Raw genomic sequence first — 26,409 nt, forward strand, 5'->3', positions numbered from 1 at the left:
TTATTAAAAAAGAGGAAACACACGGACCACAAAGAAACCATTGAAAATTATCTCATCCGAAGAGCTCATTCTTAGCTTGAGATAACAAAGAATAAAAACACAATTATTTGGAAGGCAACTTTTACTATTAGGGCAATAACTCAAGTACTCTGGTACTATTACACTGCACCCTATACATCAGTCATTTTGTCAACGCAAAAGCTCACACGCGTTAACAGGGTTGGAAACAACCTCCTTTAATGGATTTCTTCTATACTATTTTCAGGAAAAGAGAGGACTTCCATATCCTCTAGGCTTCAAGAGAACACAGGCATGGACCACCACACACAAACCTGACTCGATTTCTGCCCAGCTTTCAGCAGCACCTTACTGCCAGAGGATGAGCTCACTACCAGGTAACAGCAGCACCCCGCTGACTTCTGAGCTTCACAGCTGGCCTCAGACTTTGATGTATACTTGAAATAGGAAATAGAGATAAATATACATACTCTGTCCCTTAGGCAGAAGCCACAAAAGGCAAGCACTCGTTCAAATTCCTATTTGAAAACTCCACTTAAGGAATACATTTCCGTAGACCATCGCTCGTGATGTTTTGATCAACTCCTAGGGACCAAAGCAAACCCTATACAACCACCATGTTTTTCACCTGATGAAAAAAATGGAAACAAATGTTCAGAATAACTTAGAGCACCAAAAAAAATAACACTTTTCCTCTTCATTTTCGTAATGAAGACGTGTGTCAGCCAAGTTTTAAAACCACACTAAGCATAATATCCCAAAATACTGATGATCAAGTGTCATGATTTCCCCACAGTTCTGAAAACAAGTAAGCTGGGTGGCCAGTGACAGCACTTCTGAAAACATTAAATACTAATTAATATTTAACTTCGTCACTTTGCAGTGTTCCTCAGTACAAAGTTCCTCCCTCTCCTACATAATGCTTCAAAATTAAAGCTAGGGGAGAACAGTGTGCACGTACGGTAGCCTGGATTCAGGACAGAAAAAAAATCCTGTGCATTTTTTTTTCCATTGAAACATCAGTTGTTGTTATTTAAAGCAATGCCCATCTGAAAACCATGGGCGTTTAATTTTGTCTGTTCTTACTGCCGTGTTGCAGCCTCGTAGCCAGACACTGCGCTGCCACAAAGCCCAGCTCCAGCCCTGCTGTGCCGATCTGTCTCCCATCACAGCAGCCACCAGGACAATTCCCCACGGACGCCCTGAACAGGAGCGGAGAGTGACAGCTCGTGGAGATGAGTCTTGGGAGTAGCAGGGAAAAAAGAGCTGAGATGAAATAAAGATGAAATAAAGATGATCACACAGGTGTAACTGCAAAGTCTTCTGAGGGTAAAGAAGTGCTCTGTGCCTTGCTGAGAGATGGAACAGAACCTGAATTCACCTGACGCCTATTCCAGTGGAGATTTTGTTTTTTGACTACCCATCATCTGCAGCCACATCGGGAAGTTATGGCCGTTCAAACAGAGTGATGAAGAACTTGTAGCCCACCTCAGCTAAGCCACTGACTTGCCATCTGTTGTGCTAGCAGCTTACTGAAGATAAGCAGCCTGGAAGCATTACAGCAATTAAGAAATCTTTTGGTCATTAACTCCACACCAATTAAACACTAAAGGCTGGCAAAATTGGGCTGTGGCTCTGATCTGCTGTTTAAGGCAAACTGGTGTGCTCCCAGTGACTGGCTTCACCGTGCAACCCAGCGTTAAAACCATTGCTTGGGCACTCGTCTGGCTAGGAGCAGCACTACCACGGTGAGCACACGTTCCAGAAATATTCACATGCCCACAAGGTACTTCATACCAACTCACACAACACCACCACTGATCCCCATTGAAGAATGCCATGCTTAAAACCACTTGGATCCATGCACACACGTGTATGAACATGAGTACACTCACATCTGTCCATAGGAGCCGCTGGGCTTGTGTCACCAACGGTGTTACCCAAATTCAGAGCCTCACATCCATCTTGGGGATGAACTCCCTACAAGCTTGGAACAGCCCACTACTGGGGTTAACACAGCTACACAATTTGGAAGAGGCTCCTTAACTCCTTGAGGGTCACAAACTGGCCCAAGTTTGCTGTGAGGACTGTTAACTCCCAGTGCCTTCACACCGCATGATTGCTGTTAGCTTGCTGCGTCCAGAGCAAGAAGGAGAAAAAGACCAGGTCATACTCAAAAAAAAACCACCTGAGCTGTGCTTGTGTACAGCTCAGTGGTAGCACCACCTTCCTTGCTTTGGAAGGGTCCTGCTCTAGGAGCAAAAGCCACTATTCCTGCACCTAGAAAACAAAAAAAAACCAGCAGTTTTGGCTTTCAAAACCCCCTTAGTTTAAAAGCAAAATTACCTCAGTCCCAAAATACTGCAGAAAGCCAGAAGTTTGCAATGCCCCCAGCTCGTGCCCTGCCTCCAGCTGCACCAACACAGCTGCTTGCACTGCTCTGCCTGTGAGAGAGGCATCGAAGAGGAGAAGCAGGAGGCAGATCACATCCCAGTGTGGCATCCCAGCCTAAAACTGCCTCTTCGGCTCTGGAGGAATGGGCATTGAGGCAGCACAGAGCTTAAAGCAGACCAGGAGTCAATGCAGAGCCTCACTGCACTTTCCAGAACATTACATCCAATGCAAGTTCCAGCAAATTGCAGTGCTACATACAGTGAGAAATGTCCTAATGAAATAATACATAGGTTTTCAGGACTCTGGGAAGAAGTCTGTTAATGCAAACAAGTGGGATTTTGTGGACTGCCTTCTCTTCTTTTCCTTACATCACCAACATGACCAAGCTCCAGCCCTGTCCTTCAGAGGTTTGGAGGCTGTCATTAGGTGATGCATCTAGAAAGCTTACTAGTCAAGTTCAATTAAAGCAGGTTACATAACGTCATGCTCAGCGGAGGTTTGAGTCTTCACCAACTCACTCACCTATCTCACAAGGCCGAGCTTCTTTTCATCTAACATCAACCAATTTCATGCTTTTACAGTTTTCTCCTCATCCGAATCAACTCTTCTGCCACATCATCCAAGAGGAATCAAAATGCCACGTCTTACTCTGTCCTTCCAAAGGCCCCATCCCCACTCACTAACCACGAACCAGACTGACCCTGCTCTCAGCTTGCCAACCTGTGACTGGCACCTGCTGCTGCCGACAGATGGGGAAGAGACAAGAAGACCGAAAGACAAGAGCAGACCCTGAGAAAGGGGCTACACCCAAATTGGATGAAGATGCTGTTTCTGGGTCATGTTCACACCTTGGTCTAGCTGACAGGTACCTGGGATCCCAGCTCCCAGTGGCACACAGAGCCCATTTGATGGGCAAGGCTGAACACCAGCTCTGGGTTGCGCACCAGCCAGCCACGTTAGCACCAAAGAGTGCAAAGTCCACCTCCGAGGCAGATTATTACCATGAATCAGATCATTTATTAGCCTAGGTGGCCGATTTGAGACGAAAGCTGGCTGATGAGATGGATGGTCCTCACGCAACCTGCTGCACCTGGTTTATGCCTCTCCCCAGAAGCTTTCTGAATGCTGAACTGTATGGGACTGTGAGCCTTCTCCAGCTTCTGTAGGGGAACGTGCCCCTGGTACCCTTCACTCTTGGGGAATAACCTCCATGGTCACTCCTGCCACGCTTTCAATCTCCTAAAGATGGAGAGAGAGCAGACCTTAAGGGGGAGGGAAAAGGGACACCTCACCACCAGCACCCAGCAATTATTTCACTGCTCTAGACTTCAGCTGCCAGTGTTTACAGCCCTAATTAAAGAAGCTACAGATAGTTACAGGTCCACGGGGCCCTTTCCAGATTCACAGGGCAGCTACTGGATTTATTTACTCCAGGTAACACACCAGCCTCACACCACGTAGTGAACTGCTATCAATCAACGGTGTTTAATACTGGAGCCGCACACAATGTGTAGGGAACCCACCTTCTCAGCACATGCACAGATGGGAAATAAACCAGCCGCTGCCTCTGCACTGCTTGGTTTTGCTTTAACTTTTAAGCGGAGAAGCTGTTATTTCCAAAGTGAGCAACGACCTGAGGATGGAAGTGAACAAAGCTGACACTGCGATGCGAGCTGTGATTTCACTAACACCCTGACAGCGCCGGCATAACAGCGTCTACAAGAACGCAGACAGGTATTGAAGATCTAGCTCCACAACAGCAAAGTAGCCCGGGCTGCTGGACACTTCTACCCGTGCTGCCACCTTTCCCTGGAGAAGACAAGGAGGAGCTATTTCGAGCAGCACACACTGCCCCAACAGCTGATCACATCCTCCATCTGTTCGCAGCTCCACGCAGACCACTGAGCTGCTGCCAAAGCAGTTAAAGAAATCCAGCAGCTTTTTCTCAGAGCAACTGCCAGCCGTGCACGCTCCGTCCTCACTCCTCGTTACAGCTCCCGGCCCCTCCTGCAGCAGGACGTCACCTCCCACAGCCACACTCGAGGCCCAGCAGGAGAAGAGCAGTCCTAAAGCCCAGGTGCCATTACCGATGTGTTTTCTACATCAACGAACTCTACAGCTCTGGGTTCTGAAGCGATGATTTCTGTAACCTTGGGAGGACTTGGTTATTTAGCTGGATGGCTGCGGCCTCGTGTTTCTAAAGCTCCTGCAGACACACACTTGAGGAAGCTCCTATAACCCAGTCCAAGGTGTTAAAGGGTCACTGCTGTAAAGGTGCAAGAGGTGCTGCTTTGTGCTGTTCCACCATACAACTACAGATCTATAGAAGCATCCGCAGCCCATTTGATTTTCTTTGTCTGGGTCTGAAGAGAGGCTACGAGACTACACACCGCAGGATTTCTTGGAAGTAGCCCGAGCTTTTCTTCCAAGAAGCGCGTAGCAGAGTCACTCTTTCCTTCCAATAAACAAGCCAAACTATTTTTTCAATTTTAAGACGCGACCAAGGTTGTGATGAGGCTCACTCATTTCAACCTTTCTGAGCTTTAAGTTTTATTTTTTAAAGTGAAGAAGCCATAACTGAGTAAGCAGGCCAAGGATAAATAAGGCCTCCACAGAGACTTCCTTACTATCCCCACATTTGGGTGCCCAGCTTGTATCCAAGTCCCCTCAGGCTGCCAATAATACAGGGTGGAGAGAGACCTGTCTGCTGCAGCGTGATTCAGAGCAGGAATGCCTCCTTCCCAAGCACCCCCTGTCATTACTAGGAATTCTGTGACGGAAAGAAGCACATTTTCCCTAAGTCATGCAGCCTGTCCAGCAGAAGCTCAGTTAATTACATAAGCACACGTGCTCCCTGAACGCCTCTCTCCAGCTCCATCACCAGTCCAGCAGGAACAGCTTCATCCAGCAGCCTCACGAGGCAACCCCAGGAATTTGTTCCCCTGAAAGCCGCTGTGCAGCGCGGTGCTCAGACCGACCTCTGCACCACCACAGCAGCTGCACGTGCTACAGCCGAGTTATTTGCTCCAAGGATATACTTCAGGAGAATTACGGCGCTGCTCTGAGCTTTCATCCAGTTCCTGGCGTATTTGCTCACACGGCTACGAGGTGAAGGTCAGCAGTGTCAGAGGCTGCCTTGAATTTTAATAATAGAAAATCATCAAGTAACACTCATGCCGAAGAAATAATGGCATATTTATTGTATTGCATCCTCTGACAAGCCTCAACTGTGGCAGTTCCCCTAATAACATTAAGAGCAGCATTACAGATGTCATTTCCCATTTGAACTCCTCATCTGCAGCAGAAGAAACTTGAACTTGTGGATTGAGTTATTAGAGAGAGAGTTAAACTGCAGCATCGTCTATCTATTTAACTTCAGTATTTCCTTCTTTCCATTATCCCAGGAAAACTTCACATATGACGTACTCTTCCTCAAAATAGAGCAGTCCAAAGCTGCCTCGGTCACTATTCAAACGAAAACTTAGCACAAGAAAGAAAGATGTAGGAGCTGCTCTCATCACTTTTATTAAAGTGAAGTGACCTCTCCCCAACACTGAAGGAGCCTCAACAAATATTCAATCTTCTTTGATTACCTGTACCCATACAAGTGCTGGAACCCTGCCTCGCACATCCGTGAAGCCCCGTCCATCCTAAGCAAAAGCAAGCTCATCTCCAATTATTTCTCCTAACTTCTTAACAATACATCTTCACCAAACCTATGTTTCTTGAGGAGCATCCCTACAAAAACCATCGCAGGGACTGGGATCCAAGGGCTCCCCCCATGGCAGGGTACCACTACAAAAGGATACCCACTGTAACAAAGAAAATCTAGTGTTACACACACAAAATTGACACTTCAGGTGCTGTTTTGTATCAAAAACCTGCAGGACAGTGACTGGTCAGAACCCTGGCTGTTGCCATCAATACCCACCACTTGACAAGTAACCTAATTTCAAGTTAACCTACCTCTGAATTAAATCATCAAGGTTTCATTTTCAGACAGGAAACCGAAGTTTGGAAGGGAATGGAGTCAGTCTTTTTTTTTTTTAATAGTTAAAAATATATTTTTAATCTCTTTCAACCATTTTGCAACCAATCCAGCAAGAACGAACCCCAGCTCCTTGCTAACAAAGCCATAGTAGGCTACTTAGCCAGTCCCGATTAGGCACCGCTGAACCAGATGCAATTTTGGCCACACTTTGCACATGTTTCATTTAACAATTTGCAAGCGATTATTCTCGTTATCAATTGACCATGATGCAGCAGGTGCAGGAGGTGGGGGAGAAATGGAGCCATCGGGGATCGGAGATCTGTCAAGGTCAGGAGTAGGCAGGCACACGCTGCCCAGGGGCGGCATTACCGGGTCCGAACGGAGGGGCACGAGGTGTGCCTGTGGTCCCCGACCTCTTAGCTGAAAAATACCTTCAGTGATCACACGAAGATACTAAGGAAGAGCTATTAATGTGAGCATTATGCAACCACTAAGCTTGTTTTAAATGAAGCTAACTAGAACGCTTCAACCTAAGTCGCAATACGATTCCTTTCTAAATTAGCAAGGTAACTCAACCGTTCCACCTAAAATCAGCCCTAATGGCTTCAGCCCTTTCTGTTACATCTCCTTTTATTAAAAAACAAGCAGAGCATAAGCTCTTCGAGGCACCTCCATTTACAGGGGAAAAAAAAAAAAGGAGTGAATTGTATTTAGTCAGAGGAAGAAGTGTGCTCTTGGACTATCAAAAGACTTCTTTCTCATGAAATATCATGATTTTTTTTTTTGAAGTACCCATTTCCTCAGCTTGAGGTTACAAGATTATTTTATTAGAATTATCAAGTTTACCTGAGCACTGATAAAAATTGATCAAAATACACCTGCCTTTTTTGTTACCTATGTACAAAAGCTGGGTATTTGTTGAACTCCTGAGTTGCAGACAAAGCTCATCTTTTATACACTATTTCTTTTGAATGTTTGACTCACGGAGGGATGAAGAGAGAAGAAGAAAAACCTCCAACAAATCAAGCACGGATATCAGTGAAGTGCAATCAACTGGAGCACTGAGCTACAAAGCTGTTGGGAAAAAATGGTCTACGGGGTGGCAACGTATGGTCTGCCGTGAATAGAATATCTATTTAGGAACCATCTTATAAATAAAGGAAGAGTCCAGTGAAATATCTCATGGAAATTCTAAAAATCGACAGCTCTCCAGCGCAAGAGGGTTTAATGCATTGCTGCAGTTTACTGATGGAAATGATACTTGGAGAAACAGAAGCGAGAGCATTGTAAAATGGCTACTGAATTATTCACCTCGATGGCCTCCAGCGACCGGTCAGCCAGGGACCTCCAGCCCTTCGCTCCCAAGTCCCTGAGCACGCTGAGGACCAGGCAGGTCTCTACGGAGTAACCTTGGGTGTGCAGCTGCTGCTGAAGACCGATGCTGTGAGATGCAGTTGGTTATGACCCAACCGCCAGTCAAAGAGCTAAAGGGGCAAGCTCAGAAGGCCCGATGCGATGCATTACAGAATTAAGAATAAAAACAGGCAGCGGTCTATTTAAAGACACACGAACTCCCCAAATATTTCATTTTTCTCTCCTAGGGAAGTTTTGCAGGAGCACTGCACAGAAACGAACGACTTCAGTTTCAATTCCAAGTTAATTAGACATAGCTAAAGGTTTCCAAAACGGAGATACTCCCTTGCACTGAAAACACTGCCGTAGCATCCTGAACTTGCCTATCACTCCAAACATCTGAGAGCGCTGTACAGGATGAATTCTGATGCTTTAAAGCATGTGCACGGGGCAACATAGCTTCCAGGAAGATTCCATTAGGAGTTGCCCACTTGCAGCCCAGAACAAGACATAGCACGTAACCGTAACGCAGAATGTAGCCTACAGTCTTAAAAATAATATTCCAGATAAGACACATAAAAGCCTCAATTAAAATATATTTGTTAGCTCTAACAGTCTCAGCTCGAATTTTAATAGTGGCACATGCGCTTTTAGTTCCAGCCATAAATAAAGCCATTTTATAACTCTGTTCGAGCCCTTCCATAAAACGTACCGAATGCAAACCTTATCCTGAAAGTTATTGACAGACAGGAAGGCAAAACACACAGAGCATCATTTCTCCAACCTCTCATTTCATTCTGTACTTCAGACAAGTTTTGGAAGAAGCATTTAATGAAACTTCAACAGAAGAACGTGCCCAGAACATCCAGCATGGATGCCCTAATGTCAGGGAAGTGATGAAAGATGGGAACAAAGCATGCTAACAACTAGCAAACACCACTGGAAATTAGAAATTGTGCTTTTTTATTCATAATTTTATATATATGTATACTTCCTAAGACGTTTGTCCAGCAGAGAACTGGCTGCTGATTTCTCTTACCCACTAACAGGAACTTGAGAATATTCTGAGCAAGGTGAAAGTAAAGCAAGTCTGGGTACTACTTACAGCTATTGGCGCGTTGCTTACTCTCCACGCAGCCAAAACAAACATTGCACCTAATTTAGAAGTGATCAATCATGTAAAACACACAGTTTTCTTTCTCAACTCCATCCAGAGGCAACATATGGTAGGCTTTCAGTCACAGAACGCGGCCTTGTTTTGACCACGTACCCTTAACTAGCAAATTACTGGCCATTAAGGGCAGCACGTTTTCAAGTACCTCACAGCCATTTCATGATGCTTTATCATTCAACTTTTTCAGAGACAAAACCTTCATCTTGTTCGCTGCTGGCAACTTCTTGCCACAACCACCGAAAGGTATTGAAAATGTCAAGCAAGAGGTCACGGAATCCAGCATGGAGGAAGCAGCACCAGCTTGAAAGGAGCATCTCTGAGGTTAAGCATTTGCCTTTTGGAAGCTGAGCACTGGGATTTATCTACCCCCATTATAATCCATTTCTAGTGTTTACTGTTTCATTAAATAAGAAATCTGTCACTGGTTTATTCTAAGTTTAACTAATTGATCTGATAGATTTGTTAAGTCCCTGTCTGTCCATCAGTCTTCTGGGTCACTTGTGCCATACTGACAAGTAAAACACAAACATCTGATGAATTATATACACATCTAAGAGTACAGGCAAAGAAAATTCAACTAAGACAAACTCACAATGCATTCAAAATAACATGTTGTGCATATTTGAAAGAGTACAAATAACGTATTGGTACAAGTAATAATATATTGATGTATTTTCCTAGAAATCTGGTGCTGCAATACTGCATTTAACCTGGGAGACTCACTCTCCAAGCAAAGACTGCTGAAGACTAAGAAATGTGATTAAGAAGTACCCAGTCTAAAAGGAGGAAGAAACAAGAAGCAGAACATTTAGAAGTGATGCTGCCCTTAAGAGAATGAATTTCAGAAAAAGACCCGATCCAGTACAGTTTCTCCAACCAAAGTCCTGGACTGCACCTAAGCACAAGGGACAAGAGATCCAACCAGCAGGGACAGCGGAGCCTTTCTGAATCACAGCGGTGAAGCATCCTGCCCATCGCTCCGCTGCTCATTGTACTCCCCTTCTTTATTCCTAGGAACTCGGGCCTGCAAGAACTTGCAATCTAAGACGTAAAACAACACAGGATGCACCTTCCTACAAGAGGTTTAACCAGAAGGGATGATTTGTGAAGTTAAAAACAGCTTGCACATCTCTTCACCATTACGTCCATCATTCTGCTGGATATCTAAGGCATACAAGCGGCACTGTCCCAAAGAGAAATCACACCTGAAATAAGCGTCGGGTTAGAACAGACAGAGACAAATGGTTACTCTAAGCCACCGTGGGCTTCAGGTAACTAAATAATTCTTGGCTTTTTGTGCTACCATAAAGAAAAAATGAGTTAATCTACAAATAGCAAATCGTTTATCGACCAGCAAAACACAAAATAACACTGACAGCAAAAAAAAAAGCATTCATTATCATGGTGCTTTAACCGCCCCGTGACACAGGAGCCATTTCTTCTGCCCCCCTCATGTGCACCACAAGTTTGTGAGAACAAGAGGAAGCCGGGCAGGCTGTGCGACACGCAGGGAAGCCTGAAGATGCTGTCAGCAGGAAATCCTTGTGCAAATATGACACATAATCTCAACCTTTGTGCGGGTAAAAAAAAAATAAAATCATAAAATAACGAGGTAACCTTCACGGGAGAACAGAGCACCAACTTATCCACTCCTTTGTCGCTCGGGCTAGCAGGACACCTTGCTGAAGGCTTCATCCTCCGGCAGTGCCTTGGCAGAAAGGCCCAGCGACCCGCCCAGGCGCTGCTCCTGGGGGTTTTTTCCCCCACTGGGGGCTGTGAGGGGGCTATGGGGGGGGCTGGGCTGTGCTGCCCGCCGCAGGAGGGGCCGTGCCCCCCGCTGCCGCCTCTCCCCCACGAAGGAGGGGCCTGAGGCGAAGCCCCCCGCGGCTGGGGAGGGGGGAGAAGGAAAGAAAAAAATGAAGAAAAAAGGGAAGAAAAAGGAAAATGGGGGGGGGGGCAGCGGGCACCGCCCCCAACCCCAAACCCCTCGGGACCACCGCCCACCTCCCAAATCCCCCGAATTGGGGCGGGGGGCGGCTCCCCACCCCCCCCCACGTCCCCCCCATCCCCTCCCCCTCCTCACCTCGCCCCCGGGGGCTCCGTTAGCGGCGGGCGGTGCCTGCAGGAGGCCGCCCCCGGGGCTCGCTGAGGCGGCCGCCGCCTGCCCGGGGGCCCTCCCGGGGGCCGCTCCCGGTGCTGCTGCCACCGCCACAGCCGCCGCCGCCGCCGCTCCTCCTCCTCCCGCTGCCGGCGCTGAGGCCGCGGCCCCGGCCTTGGCCAAGCCGCCCGCTCCCCCGCCGCCGCCCGGCCCCGGCCCGCCGGTGCTGCCGAGGCCGCCGCCCCGCTTGTTCTTCCGCCGCTTGGCTCCGCGCTTGGCGTCGGCCGGGCTCATGGCGCCTGGCGGCGAGGAGGAGGAAGAGGAGGAGGAGGAAGGAGAAGGAGGAGGAGGGGGGAGGGCGGCGAGGAGCGGGGCGCGGCGCCTGTCACGGCCACGGGGCTGCCTCGGCCCCGGCGCCGCGGAGCGGAGTTCCCGTCCAATATGGCGGACACAAGGGGAAAGTGATCCCCCTGTACGTCGCGGGGCTCCCCCTGGCGCTGACGGGAACCCGCCCCGCGGGGCACGCTGGGAGGACGAGTTCTCGCGCCCGCCGTCTCCATGTATCCCTACCGGTGAAGGACTACAAGTCCCGGCGTGCACCGCGGGAGCGGGCTGGACGCGGCCGCAGACGGCCCCCGCCGCCGCGGGGCGCGCTGGGAGTTGTAGTCCCGCCCGCCGCCGTTAGCCCCGCCGGCCGCCGTTGCCACCCCGGTCAAGGGACTACACCGCCGCCCAGCACCCGGCGAGCACCACGTGACGCGCGCCCCCGCGCCTTAAAGGGGCCGCGGCCGCCGGCCGCTCCCGCAGGGCCCGAGGCGCGAGGGGCTCCGCGCCCTGAGGGGGCCGCCGCGGGCAATGGCGGCCGCCCCCCGCCCCCTGTGTCCGCACAAGCACCACAAAGCCGCGGCCACACGGCGCCCCCGGCCGCGGCCCCTCAATAAAGAGCCCCGGGGGAGCCGCGCGTTGTGCCCGCTGTGGGCGTGGGGAGGCTCAAAATGGAGCCCGAGCCCCGTGGGCGCCGCGCCCCGCTCCTCATGGGGCTGAGGGGTGAGGGGAGCGGGCACCCCAAAGGGTTTGGGGGGCACAATGCACGGTGTCACCTCACGGCACGCCTCGAGACCCCCTGTCCCTGCTAACTAACCCCCAGCAGGATCCCGTCACCTCACGCCATAACCCTCCACATCCATCCCCCCGCCATAAACTGCCACGTAACCCCTCAGTGCATCCTAAACCACCGCCAGCAGCAGCTCCTGAGGTTGTTTCGCCCCCGTGGCACAACGTGCGGTCCCACGGATGGACCTGCAAAAGACAAAATTGTCAAAGACCCCGCTTTAATCTGATGTGAAGGCCTGACGTAAAACTATAGCTGGGGTCGCGAAAACTGGCAATGATCCACTGCGGTGTAAAAAATCTCAGAATCACAGAATCACAGAATTTCTAGGTTGGAAGAGACCTCAAGATCATCGAGTCCAACCTCTGACCTAACACTAACAGTCCCCACTAAACCATACCCCTAAGCTCTACATCTAAACGTCTTTTAAAGACCTCCAGGGATGGTGACTCCACCACTTCCCTGGGCAGCCTGTTCCAATGCCTCACAACCCTTTCAGTAAAGAAGTTCTTCCTAACATCCAACCTAAAACTCCCCTGGCGCAACTTAAGCCCATTCCCCCTCGTCCTGTCAAGGACGAGGCAATCTCATCGCCTTGTTAAAATTCTGATGGCCCGTGTGGTAGCGGTGGTGGATCTGGCTATAGCTCGGAGACACCGGAGTATTTCCCCTCACTGCAACCATGCAGCACTGCTGGGCAGATATTGGGCTGGAAGGCACAGTGCCCATAAAACATTTGCAGGTCACAGAAAAGACAGCTCTGGAGCTTGGGGAGGGCAATGGAAGAAAGCGCTCGTTCCAGGGCATCCTGGCAAGTGCTGGCAGCTCCAGTGGTAGCCACCATCCGTGCTGAAGCTGTTCCAGGCTTAGTTTGCCCCGATACGCTTGAAGGAGCTTTGCAGGTACACGCAGGCAGCTGTGAAACCAGGAGAACATGTTTGTTCGTTATGTGGTCTAATAAATGGTGAGTTTTTTGGGGCAGGGCGCTAGCCTTCATGAACATGTTCAACACAGCGCGCACCGGGCTGCACCAAGAAGAAACAGCAGAGACGACTGTAGGCTCACACAGAGCTCACACAACTGTGTGCAGCATTTTGCCAGGAACAAATGAACTCCAGGCCTTGTCCTGTAAACTCAAATTTTACCCCGTGTACCATCTCTTCTTAATACACGGTGTTATTTTCAGAGCGCCTATCTTTCATTTGAAAGGCTGACATGTCTTACTTTAGTCTTATAAAGGCCAGCTTTATCTTCCTTTCAGAGTTGTATTTTCATTTGGCCCCAGCTCATCTAACACCGTGCTTCTGAAAGAAAGATTACAGCTCTGTCAGTCTCTCCATCCCCTATGTGCTACAGATAAAAAACATTATGATGAGAAACTATTATAGTAAAATCACTGAACTGTACAGCAGCTAGAGTAATACTGCTTAGACTGACATCACAATGTTTAATTCCAGTGCTCTCATTATAGAAACATAAATGTTTTCCTTTTACTTTTCAGAAAATAAGGGTCATCTGTAAGACTTTTTAAATCCAGTTTTCAACATTAAAGACAATTTGCAGCACAGGACAGAAAGTCTTAATAAACTGTCGAGGCCAGGGTCTTTTTTTTTTTAAATCTGCAAGTAAATACTAGTGCTGGGGAAAATGAAGTACTTTTATGGCTTTGAACAGCACTCAGCTACCACACCTTATTTTTAACTTACAATTAGCTGCTGAGCCAGTAGGTTGTTTTAGAAATGAACTTGCCAGCTTGGTGGTGGATTTGAACATTTGTATGAACTGGAGCGAAAGGAAAAGGAAATTAATTTGCCTGCTGCGAAGACTTACAACCCAGATTCTTGCCCTTACTTGAATCAAATTATTTAAAATGTTCCACCTCATCCCTACAAAAATAAAGCCAGTCATTTGAACAAACTAACTTTCATTTACCTCATTGTTAATTTAAAGAATGGCATTGCACTTCAATATCCTTTTGGGGGAAAAATCATTTATACTCCTAAAGTTTTTCAAGTTTTCCAGGAACCTTTATAAAGACTCACTGCATAAACAGTGCAGAATGCTGCAGTGCATTCAGATGGCCTTCCTTTGAACCAGCCGAGTTTCAGTAGCGTTGTGGTTTTGTCTGTGAAGCATAAAGTCAATAAAAGCCTCTGTGGAGAGTCCTGCAGGTCACAGTTACCTTCAGGTTGTGCATTCACAATGCCAAGGGGTCTGGGATAACCCAGTAGGGTTTTACTGTCTTACTGGAATATTTGTGCTGGCCCCCTCTTGCACTCACAATGACGTAAGGAATCCATGCCACTGAACTCTTGTTATAACTACACTTAAAAAATAGGTGCTCTGCTAATCATTACTGTTCTTGAAAAAAATAGGCTCTGTGCCAGGGAGGGTAAAATTTACGGTTTCTTTGATTTCAAGTGGTTGTAAATTATGTATTTCATGCAATAATAAGTTAAAGGAGCAACTCATATGCTGCACAGCAGCTCCAAGAAGAGTTAAAGCTGTCCTTCTGTTCTCCACCATCCTTTAATTACCCCCACTCACTGAACTATTGTTTTATTTACATTTCCAAAACTTACTTTTGTGGCCTGTTTTTTCTCTGTTTCCCCCATACTGGTGCAGTTTTACTGAAGACATGGGGCGCTGCATTGACATTAACATTATCCAACTCCAGTAATTTGTCAATGTAATTATTCTGCAACGAGCACTATTTTGTCTTTGCTGTCCAACAAGGGGTCACTTTAATAGCAATTCCAGTTTTCTAAAAGGCTTCTCTACAGGAGAGTGAACATGCATGTGTGGGCAAAGGGATGTATGTATTTACACATAATAAAATATAAAATAAAATAAAATAAAATAAAATAAAATAAAATAAAATAAAATAAAATAAAATAAAATAAAATAAAATAAAATAAAATAAAATAAAACAAAATAAAATAAAATAAAAATATTAATTAAAAAAACAGCTGAAAAATATGGAGCCCAAGGGTTCCATAAGGATCATAAGGATCATTGCCATGGTGAGAGACCCTTTCTGTGTCAACATGCTGAACTCACATCCCAGCACTTTTTGGTAGAGCACCTGCAGGTCCCCGAGGTCTCACAGAAGAGCTCTCTGTGTCTCCAGGGACAGGACCATGATTGCAAACCAGCACACAGATCACTGAAGCAGCATCACAGCATCCTGGGTGCTATTTAATCAGCATGCCTCCAAGTCTTGTGCACGGTACAAGAGCATCTGAGCTCCTTCTGCAGACTACGGATGTTGAAAACAAATTCCTGGATGGGTTTCATAGGGTCCTATGCACTGTCTCCTTTCCAAAACAAGCGTAACTTTTGGGGAAAGGTTATAGATTTATTGGTTTTGATGGAGGGAGTTTTTTTGTTGCATGGTGGCTCTGAACTGAAGAATGATGCAAGCAATGCCATTCTTCTTGCAGGGCTTTCAGTAAGGCAAAGGACTGCAGCTTTTTCTTCAGAAGGCCAAATTCAGTTTCACCTAATCTCCTCTGGAATTTGTTTCACAGCCAGATGCCTCAGCTGAGAAAACTATCTAATGCAGAGAAAGTTTAGAGCAGAATAAAGGGAATCTCACCTGCTGTGTAATAAAATTTTATTTGATTAGCTTTATGACCTTTGCGGCTTTATGGTTATTGGCTTTTTTTTCCTGGACAATCTTCACTCGCCCTTAAACAACGTGTTCGTTAAACCTGTAAGCACGGAGGTCTTGCAGAAAGATTTGTTTGAGTGTCTGCCATAGAAAACAACATCCCAGGGAAACCTGGATTTCATACCTGGTGTAGCCAAGAAAATGTGTGATTTCTGGGTGCTTGTTCACAGTGCCAGTGCTGAAAGACTTTTGTATGATGCTGAATATATAAATGATAAACACAGAAACTCAAAAGTGAGAAAATTATCTTTTTTCACCTGAATGCCTCAGTAAATAAACTGAAGAGAGCTCCGTTTCTTACCATAGGAATACTGCTAGAATGTGTATGTCAGCTGCATTCAGCAACTTTTCCCCAGTATTTGATTCTCAACCTTTTTTTCTTCCTTGGAGTACTCTTTCAGCCTGTTCTGAAGGATAGCTTTTGAAACACCTCCTGCATTTTATGAGGCATGGCTTCATTCTGGCCATTGAAATATGTCAGTGATGCTGCTCTGCGCGAGCTGGCATTTTTCATTCGGAAAGGCTGTACATCCTAGCATTACAAGGTATTGTTGCCCCTTAGTTATAAAGAAATGTTTTGCGCATCAGTACAAAGACAGCAGCTCAGACTGCACAATTCCAGGGTATCCTAATGAAATCATAAGCTCTACCTGCACACGGGGAACGATATGCCTGCAGGCTGCTGGCATGCAGACAGAGGATCCCCCACCAGCAATACCCGCAGCAGTTGGAAATGAAGTGGAGCAGCTTGGAGGAGCCTGCCTCTGAGCCCTTACCATGAAGTGTGCAGGGAATGAAGTTTACTCTCCCAGCTCGATTTTCAGAAGAAAATCCAATTTCCACCTTTCAGCGCAGGTGTTAACCTACGCAGTTGGAGCTCTGCTGGTGAGCTGATGGAGTGAAAAGGATATTTCCATAGTGCAATCTGCTTTATCCACAGAGCCCCAGCGCAGTGGGAAAACACAGCTGCATCTCCTTGCTTTCAGTTTCCAGCCCTGTGCCCAGCCTCTCTGCTCCTCTGGAGGCCACGACTGAGGCTGCTCGCCTTCCCTTTCTGCCTCCATCCCTTGCAGACTGCCAATAATCCTTAAATTAAGCACTGGCAGCCTGTGCCTGAGAGCAGTGCCAACCTTTGGGGATGATTCTGGTGCCAGTCCCTGTCAGGTCAGAATTGTTCAAGTAATGGTTCATCTGGATCCAGCTCCTCCTGCAGAAAAGGTCTCAGGGCTCTTTTGACCCTCTCATTTCACCTTTTAGAAGATGCTGAATCCAGCCATCCATCATTTTTAAACAAGAGTATGACAGCTGAAAGATCAGAGCATGCTTCTTGGCAGCCATTAACACGTAAAGCAGACATCTAATTTCATTGTAAGTTTTGCTGATGGAAGCACATTCTGCTTCTGCTCTCGTTGATCTCGAGCGTTTTAACATTATCAAAATGAACAATGAAGCTTGAGCCTCTTTCTTATGGCTTATCTTTCTGCTTCTTTGGCTTTTAAATTTATTACCATAGGGGAAAAGACGGTATCTCATTGCTCTTCTATCAGCTGTTTCCTCAAAATATCCCACAGAATGTATTTTTCCCTATCTCTGAGATACGATACAGGAGACTTGTGGCTGTGATACCAGATCTCTTCATAACATGAGGATGCTCAGCAGAGCTCATGGATCACCCAGGTTTCCACTCTGTGCCTGAGAAACCCAGCAGAGATAAGGGATAACATTTTCTAGTTTCTTTCCTTCTTCTCCAAACTGCTGCCAGCTCTGAGCAATCAAGTTAATGAATTTTGGCTGCCATTTGTGCAGTGGTTAAACCCAGAGTAGCAGAACGAGGGGGTCTGGGTGCTCACACCACCCCTCACTGGTGGCAGGAGAGAGGGGGCACTGGATGGGACATCTCCCCGCCAGCACAACACCAGGGGGCTAGCAGCAGTCCCAGGCAGCATCTTTTGTCTATCCTGGTTGAACAAAGAAAGTGGAGAACCTGGGCCCTAGGATGCTACAGGCACAGAATTTAAGCCTAGAAAAGACCGATTTATCTGCCCATCTTCTTAAATTTTCACTTGTTATCAGGATGTCCCCAGATTTGTTGGTGAATGACAATATCTTTTTCCAGAAGGTCTCTGGTCTCAGCCTTAAAAATCCTGGGTAATGGAGAACATATTGTCACAGGAAAGTTTAACTTTTGTTGTTGAAGGATTAACAACTCTTCTGCAGCCCAGGCTCTGCTGGATATGGCCTTGCCTGGAAGCAGCGGTGTTGGTGGTGCAAGGTCAGGAGCATTACCCGCTGCTGCCCTCAGGAAGCCCATGGTCACTGCATTAATCTTCACTTCACGTTTTGACAGCTTGTTCACTAATTCAATGGCCTCTGGAGGGAGGCCGGCCCAGTGAGGGCACTCCTGAGCAGAGTCAGAGAGAAGAGGGCCCTCAAAAGCCTCTCGCTTCTTCACAGGGGTGGATTCAGATCCCCACGAGCCTGTCTTCTTTGCACCCCAGGCTGTGCTGCAGACACCTAGTGCCAAACCATGATGCTTTGGCTACAGGACGGTTGAGGACAAAACTCCAAAATGAAGTTGTGCTGCTTTTGCTTCTGACACAAGGGTAATGGGAATGACCCAACACCATTCAGTAGACTCATCCTGTGTTCAAATCGAAGGTCTCAGATGCAGAACATACCTGTTTAAGCATTAAAAAAAAGAGGTAAAATGGAAAAGTTGATATCTATAACCAAGATTCTGCTTCAATAAGTGTTCAAAGGAAACCAACACCTATGCTGTCACCTTGTCTCAGTGACCAGCTAAGAATTTTTTTTAATCCACCTTTCCCTTTCAATCCTGCTTGACAGACACAGAGATCCCACAGTTGTGCCATCTGACAAGTTTTAAATTAAAAAAAAAAAAATAATAAATAAAATAAAATAAAATAAAAAAATAAAAGGGGAAAAACACTTTCAGTCTCTTATCTGTAATGAGAGGCAGGAACCCGCCGGCCAGTCTGCCCGTGCGTAACTTCAAGCACGGCATAAAAGATGCTGCCGCTCGCCCGGCCAGGCGGGGAGGAAATGAGAGAGCTGGGAGGGGAAGGGAAGGAATGCAGAGCCCAAACCCATGGGAAACTCGATTCCCACTGCCACAGAGCAGCGTATTTCAGACCGAGATTCAGAGATGGCTTCTCTGAGGTTCCTCAAAGCCTGGGGCATCTGGGGACTTGAGTTTGGTTCAAGATCAAAGACACCAAAAACAGCTGTGAAATTCCAGTCCAAATTGAAATCCTCACCACAAAAAGTGTCTGTGCTTCAACTTAAATATTTAGTTTGCCTGATGAGATTATCGGAACTGACTGGGCTTGCCCCTGGATTGTTGACTCGTTTCCACGTTGTCTCCTAGGGTCCAGGCTGTGCCTTTCAATCTTCAGAAAGCTTGAGCAGTTAATATAGTGATGTGATCCCCAAAGATGCTGAGCACCAGAAATCTCATAGCAGCAAGTATAAATACATCTAGCTTTTGGCTGCAGGTCCTCTCAGAGCTACCTGTTGTTCTAAACCCTTCCCATCATGAGCACAGTGGGGCTTTTTGCTGGACTATTGCACAGCTGACTGTAAACAACCATTTCATGGTATTTATATGAATACAGGGCGTCATAATGCTGAGCTTCTCTCATCCCTCTGAGAGAAAATATTAAAGGAAATTCCCCAAAGGGCAAGTCACATTCAGATAGCGCTGGCATCACTCCAAGGGTGTGCAATTGCCAGAGAAAGGGAATTTACTTGATGAAGAATGAGAATATAGCTTTATTTACCAGCTAAGAGCTGACCCTGCAGGGGGTGGAACATTGTCTTCCGTGGTATCGGAGTAGACCGAGGCCGCTCCACATCTCAGGCCCAGATTTAATAAACACTGACGTGTTTGCACAGTGTGTGCTTGCAAGAGGCATTTCGGTAAGTGCAAGGAGGCAGTTTGCGCATTAGCAAGGCCAGCAGAGACATTTTCCGAGCCACTTCAGTGTCGGGGTTGTCAAGTGCAACAGCGATATCAAAAGCTTCAGCAGAGACGGGCTTGTTAACGTGCACTGTTTCTGGGCACAAACCATTAGCAGAGGGCTACAGCTCCTGGGTCTCAGAGCTTTTGCTAAGTTTATTTATTTATTCTGAAGTAGCAAAAAAACTACCTGTTCTGTACTGTTCATGCATGTGGATAATAAGGAAATTAATCCCTATGCTCACATTTAGAATCCACATCTGAACATACCTTTTGCTTTAACTCCACAGAGACATCGGTGCGCAGTTGTACACTAAAGCTTGTATTTCAACTACCACTTTCCAGAGAGTGAATCTGCCCATCAGACACATGCTGTGTGTTTGGGAAAGGGGGGGGGAAGAAGGAAAGACCAGACATTGCAAACGTTTCACCACATATAACCCTACTGCTTCTTGAGAACATCGAGAGAGACCACCGAAATGCAGCCCAAAGGCACCGTGCTCCAACACATTGCTCCTTTGCTTTCTGCCCTTCTGATCCTCCTGGTAAATGCTGGGAAGCTTGGCCACAAAAGCAGCACCTTTCTGGCTTCTTCTGCACAAGTCCTCCTCACACGTACTCCCAGTTCTCTCCAGGATGGTGCCCAAATCGTTTTGAACAGCAGCGAGACAGCGTTGCAACATTAAATAGTCACAAATTGTGTTTGGAGGGTCACTGTTCCCCATGGTGGCTAACAGATACCTGAGTCGAGGCTCATTGACAAATGAGAAATTTTTTCTTCCCCATTTAAAAACACCTGCATGGCTGTAGCCAACTGGTGCCAGCTGAAGCCAGAGGAAGCAGAGCAGCTGGGTTGGGTTGTGATAGTGGGACATTCACTTACTGCCTGCTGTAGGAATATCCCATCACATCCCAGCTTTTCCAGCCCATGCAGCAGCTCCCTCTCCTTGTCTAATGAAGCACTTTTAGTCGTCTCATTCAAAATTAAAAATCTGACATTGCTGTTGTGCCAGATAAGAGATGGGTGTATTCCCAGGATTCCTTTATTTCTCAGTGACTAAATTGGAAACAGGCTGGAACAAAGAAGAGGTATTTCATTACATGGCTGCAAATAAATGGTGAATAAAAACACCCCTCACAGCACATCACGTGCCTCAGCAAAACTAGTTTTTGCTGTGAGGAGTACTCTGCACTGAAGATTTGCCTGGAAATCCTGCACTTCTCAAAGAGGAGCCACCTTTCTGCATGTCTCCGTTTCAAGCAATCCCATTTCCTTCAAAGTGCAAAAGGAAAAAGCGGGAAGTGGCTTTATGTAAGGATATGTGGTGGCTGGATGTGCCAGAGATAAAAATAGTGGTTAATAGCTGAAATCCAGAAGGGGAAACAGATTCAGCCTGAATGAATTCGAAAGCTTTGTCAAAGAGAGCAATTCATTTTTTGGCAGCGTGAAAGCTTCGAAAGCTAGCAGGGGAAGGACTGCCAGGAATTTGTTTCTTGAAAGAAGACTTTTGCTGAGAATCCCCTGACCAAGGTTACCCATCTGACGTTCCCTGCTCTAGTCTAGGACGTGCAGAGGTCTGGGTTGAATTTCCTTTTCTGCCCAGTGCCCCGTGTGACTCGGAGCATTTATTTAACCTCCTTGGCCTCAGGTTCCCTTGGGTAAAATGGAAATAAAAAACACTGTACAAATCTTCCCTCCCAGCCTCTCCAGCGTGCTATCTAGCACTTTGTTTTCAAAATAAATCACGGATGATTGCGAAAACCATATAAATCTTATCTACAAAGTAGGTTGATCTGTCAAAAAAGCTACCTCAGTTGAATTAAATGATGGCTTTCTCCTACCAAACATACTGGTAACATTGAGTAAGGAGTCAGTGGAAAATATGGTGGAAATTAAATGAGGCACAAATAAAATCTCTGTAAAACCACCTACGAAGAGGTATCTAATACTGGCAACTCTTCAGAAGCTGTGCTCTTTGTCATCATGTGAGAAGATGGCTTAACATTTGGGCAATTCAGATCCTGCTGTAAAGGGTTATATATCCACCGCCTTGTCACAGCATTTGTGATGGCTTGCTAAAGCACCATCCCTCAAGCATTTATTAAATCAGTTTAGGAACTTTTTTTTTTCCTTAATGACAATAAAATACTAAATCACTATCTCACAGCAGTTTAATAAATGTTCGAGTTCTATCAGTACCAAATAATATAAATATAATATAATGCTGTGTTACTGCAGGGACGAGTCCCCTTTGCTCTGACCAGCTAACTCGGGGGAGTTTTTACAGCATTTCCCCCATGTTATCCTTGGAGGGCAAGTACAACGATGGCTTTGTCTCACCCTCAGCTATAATTATTGGTAAGAAGAGAAAGAGGGGAAGCAGAGGAGATGCAAGAAGGGCATTCTGGAGGGCACTTCGCAATCTGGCTGTGACGCCTGGGATGTGGTGGCTTTTGTGGAGAAATGCAAACATATTTGGGTTCAGCAGTGGGCCAAGGCTGGGACCGGTTTGGGTTTGTTTGCTGTCTCCCACAAAGAAGCTTCCAATGAGAGGAAGGAAGAAAGGGAGAAGGTGGTGACGTCCAGGCTGCGATGTCCTGAAGAGAGGAAGAAAGGAGCTGCTGCTGCCAGCCCCGTGGGGCTGGAAGCCCCACAAGGGCACAGAGGTGGGCAGGGAGAGGGGAGGTGGTGGCCGGAGACAGGGAAGGAAGAAGGAAACTGTTAAAGGCATTTCTGGGGGTTCAGTTCCAGCAGTGGACACAGGGCCAGCAGCAAAGAGGGGATGGGGCGAGGGTGGGGGAGCAGGAATCAGAAACTGCGAGGCCACCCATGTCACCTCTGCACAAGCAAAGGAACTTTTTTTTTTTTTTTTTTTTTGATAAAACAAACACAATTGGAGCGTTTTCAGGATGCATCCAGATTTCTGTAACCTTTTCCTTCTCGGCAAGTCCGGCCTCACAGTATCCATGGCAACGCCAAGCGCCCGTTTTCTCTCTGATTTCCCCCAGTTGTAAGCAGGGCGGGGGGAGTTGGTCCTGGCCTTGCAGCACCGGGGATGCTCCTGGTGCTGATCCCTGAGCTCAGCCTTCAGCTGAAATCCTCAACACTCATGAGTAAAAAAACAAAACAAAACACAAACCATGAGGTTATTGTCCCCATGAACTTACCTCATTCTGATAAAAGTGGTGCTGATCAGTGCTGTATGGCTCCTGACCCTATAGCAAGGCTGCTGGACCTGCTGCATGGCCAGGGGGCTCCTCTGCAGCCCATGGATGTGCACCCAGATCTCTGAACCACCATCACCCACAGCCCTGTTCTTACAGCATCACTGTGCCTCCTCAAGAGGTAAAGGCAGGTAAAAATACTGCAAAGAGCTCACAAGCTGGCCCTCTGAAGGCAATTAACACTCTCTCTGACCTCCATCATGCAGTCTGTTGATGTCCACCATTTTTCTGGGTTCACTCTCATCAGCACCCCCATTACTGAAATATACATATATTTGGTGAAAATATTACAAAGTGCAGCTCATTTAATGAGAAATGCCATGCCCAGGGGCCCACGTACCTGTCATGCCCCCAAAAGCTGCAACGCTCCCCCACTCCTTTTGGCACAGTGACATCTCCCCACCACCCTGCCATCATTTCTGTGCTCTGCCAAAGAGATAGGACAGCTCTTGCAAAATTCCCCGGTGATTAAGTAGAACAATTAGCATCCCCTTGGTTTGCAGCGAGATGAATGCTACGAGCCTGACCTATACCAGGCCTTCACTTTGCCTTATGTGCATTGGGAGCGGTCTCTGGAGCGGCCAAAACGCTGCAGAGATGCCACCGCCGTCTCTGCAGCAGCCAGCAGAGCTGTCCCACGTGCACAGAGGGAGCACGGGTGGTGACCCCTTGAAAAAGCTGTGGTTAAGAAGGTAGAAACAGCAGCCTGATTTCATTCTGCGTGTATATTCTGTCGTGTGTTTGTCCTAGGGGAACTCAGTTATTTTCTGCTGTGTCGTTAGTGCCTAAACCCTTGCCACGAGAGGCCGAATGGCTGCATTGCCATTTTGCCTACCACTGGCCGTAGGTCTGTGAGGTTGTTCCTTTCCAGGAGGGCATCAGGCGGTGGAGGCAGGGATGGATTTCGGCAGGGTGCAGCTGCAGCTGCCTTGCCATCAGCTTCCCTGCTGCAGCAGCAGCGGGCTCCCTCCTCTCCGTGGTGCGAAGACTCCTCCTGGTGATAACACAGCAGAGAGCTTGACAACCCGAAACAGCTGAAAAAGGGCCTGAAACAGCTGAAACAGGGCCTGAAACAGCTGAAACAGGGCCTGAAACAGCTTCCTAGCCCCAGCACCCAGCACCTGGGGCAGACACCAGTGCATCCACTCTCACTTCACCATGCCCACAGCTGTGGGGCCAGGGCTGGATGTGCCAGCCCACACCAGGATGCACCCACCCGGGGATTGTGACCCACAGATAGAGGATCAAGAGCGCTCTGCAGAAGGGCAATGCCCTTTTCGAGGCCCTGCACCACGGCCAGGTCTCCTCTGGACACCACATAAAGCCTCTCCGCCGTTTCCAAGGTGATCCTGGAGGTGAAGGCTGTAATATATTCTCTCGCAGGTAGCAGCAGCTGCAGCCGAGGTGCCCTTGGACAGGCCATTGTTTGCAGGGAGGTGGGGAAAAGGCAGAAAGAAAAGATCTATTTGTAATTATTTTTTAAAGACCTGTAAGGAACAAAAAAAAAAAAAAAGACAAATGAGGGCATTTATTCAGCGAGACGGTGAGTGTTTTCTAATGCAGTTTGAGTCTTTGCATCTGGGAATGAGCATTGCAACTGCATGGTAAACAACGAAATTAATCATTTAATCCTCATTTAGCGCTGTCCTCTAATGCGATGGTTACAAATGCTGTTAGTGCCTAGGGCTGGGCCTCGGGTTACCTGAGGAAGACCCCAATTTAGGGCCCCACATGGCATGAATCGAGGCGCATGTTCCTTCCCCTGCCTCCCTGGGGGACGGGCTTGCAGCATGTGGCCCCTCGCTGCCTCCTGAAATCTCAGGGAATTTGTCCCAAACTTTATACCATTTCTCTGGAATTTCTTCTCCAGAGGTTCGCCGCAAACCAAAACCACATTTATTTGAAGCTTGATTTAGCCTTGCTGGAGCCTTTCTGCTGACCTCCTCGGGCTCAGGATTTCATAACACCCCGTGGTTTTGTAAGCAATGGACGCTTGGTTTCATGGATACGTTTCACTCAGTGCCCTAAGAAAACAAACAGCAAGCTCACCCCAGAAGATGTTTGTCTCCTTTTTGGTTTTCCTTCTGATAAATCCATGGGGAAGCCATGCACATATCCTGTACACACTTGGATGCGGCGCAGATTTCTTTGAAACATTAAGCTCCAGTCTCGCAGGGTAGGCTTTGATGTCCAGCAAGGTCGGCCCAGCTCCTCCGCCTGTATCTGAGCAATCAATGCCAGACGTTTTAAGGGAAAATTAATAAAGCCAGCCCCAGGCTCTACCACAGTTTGTAGGACACCTCTTCTCAGGGCAGCTTTGCCCAGTCTCTTACGGCTCAAGATTGAATTAAGAACTGGGAGATAATACATGGCCAAATAGTGTGGACATCAGCCTGTGTGGCTGGGTCTTCTTTTGTAGAATCATAGACAATCATTCAGGTTGGAAAAATCCTCTGAGATCATCAAGTCCAAGTGTTAGCCTGGAGAACATCAGCGTCAGCCTGCAAGAGAAACTCCTCGGGTCTGGAAAAGTGGAGAGAAGGGGGACGGAGATGGAGGGAGCCCGGCCTCACAGCAGCGCCAGTCCTGCAGCCCTGCTCCCTGGCTGCGTATTTATTTAATGCCTTTGTTTCCCAAAGCTCCGTGGTGCATCCAGAGGGCACAACGTGCATCTGAATTAGGTGTGAGCATCAGCCCAGCAGCACCTTGTACACAGCGATGGCAGATGACATACTTACCACCCTTCTGTGCTAATGGGTGCAGGGAGCACTGGGAACACCGAGGCTGTTTCAGCATAAATCTCGCTTGATGTTTTTGTTTGCTCCTGAATGTTACAGCCTTTTAATCTGCCTCTGACACTCTGAAATCCTGCAGCACTCTCATTTTCCTTGATTTATAATTCTTCAAAGTGCATCGACACTGCCTGCCTGCCTGCCCCATCCCTGCAGGGTAGTTGGCCTTGCCCACGCCCCTCGGTGCAGCATGGGGCCAGCTCCGTATTTACAGGCAGGTGCCACGGGTCAGTTTTTGAGCAAGCCATCACCTGTGCGAGTTCCCCTGGGAGGCAGCGCGTGCTTCCTCGGGCAGGGGAGCATCGTGGGCTTTGCTTCGGGCTGTGCTGCACGCAAAGCAAAATGCAAGCACAAGCAATTAAAACCAGAGCAAGAGAGCGTGGTCACAGGCTCCCCAGGGGTCAGTGAGGTAGGAGGCGAGTGGGGGACTGCAGCAGTAACCTGTAGCCAGGGATTTTTCCTGTGTGTCTCATGCCAGATCCCCAGTTATTCATTGTACTACGCAGCAAATGCTCTTGCATCACTGCTTCCTGCTCTCACCTCGCTTATCGTAGGAAGCCTCTGCAGCACATAATTCACTGCTAATTAACTCACGGTGGCA

The 26,409-nt window shown here is 47.5% G+C and overlaps 1 protein-coding gene across 1 annotated transcript in view; it reads right to left on the reverse strand.

Moving 5' to 3' along the window:
• The window catches only part of FAM193A (family with sequence similarity 193 member A), a 75,484-nt gene extending 64,350 nt beyond the window's left edge, over positions 1–11,134 (reverse strand). Inside the window, exon 1 of the mRNA XM_032186736.1 lies at positions 11,014–11,134. The gene's annotated coding sequence lies outside the window, so the exon portion shown is untranslated. The remainder of the gene's footprint in view (positions 1–11,013) is intronic.
• Between the last annotated feature and the right edge of the window lie 15,275 nt (positions 11,135–26,409).

Source organism: Aythya fuligula, chromosome 4 (genome assembly GCF_009819795.1).
Source record: "Aythya fuligula isolate bAytFul2 chromosome 4, bAytFul2.pri, whole genome shotgun sequence".
Taxonomy (NCBI): Eukaryota; Metazoa; Chordata; class Aves; order Anseriformes; family Anatidae; genus Aythya; species Aythya fuligula.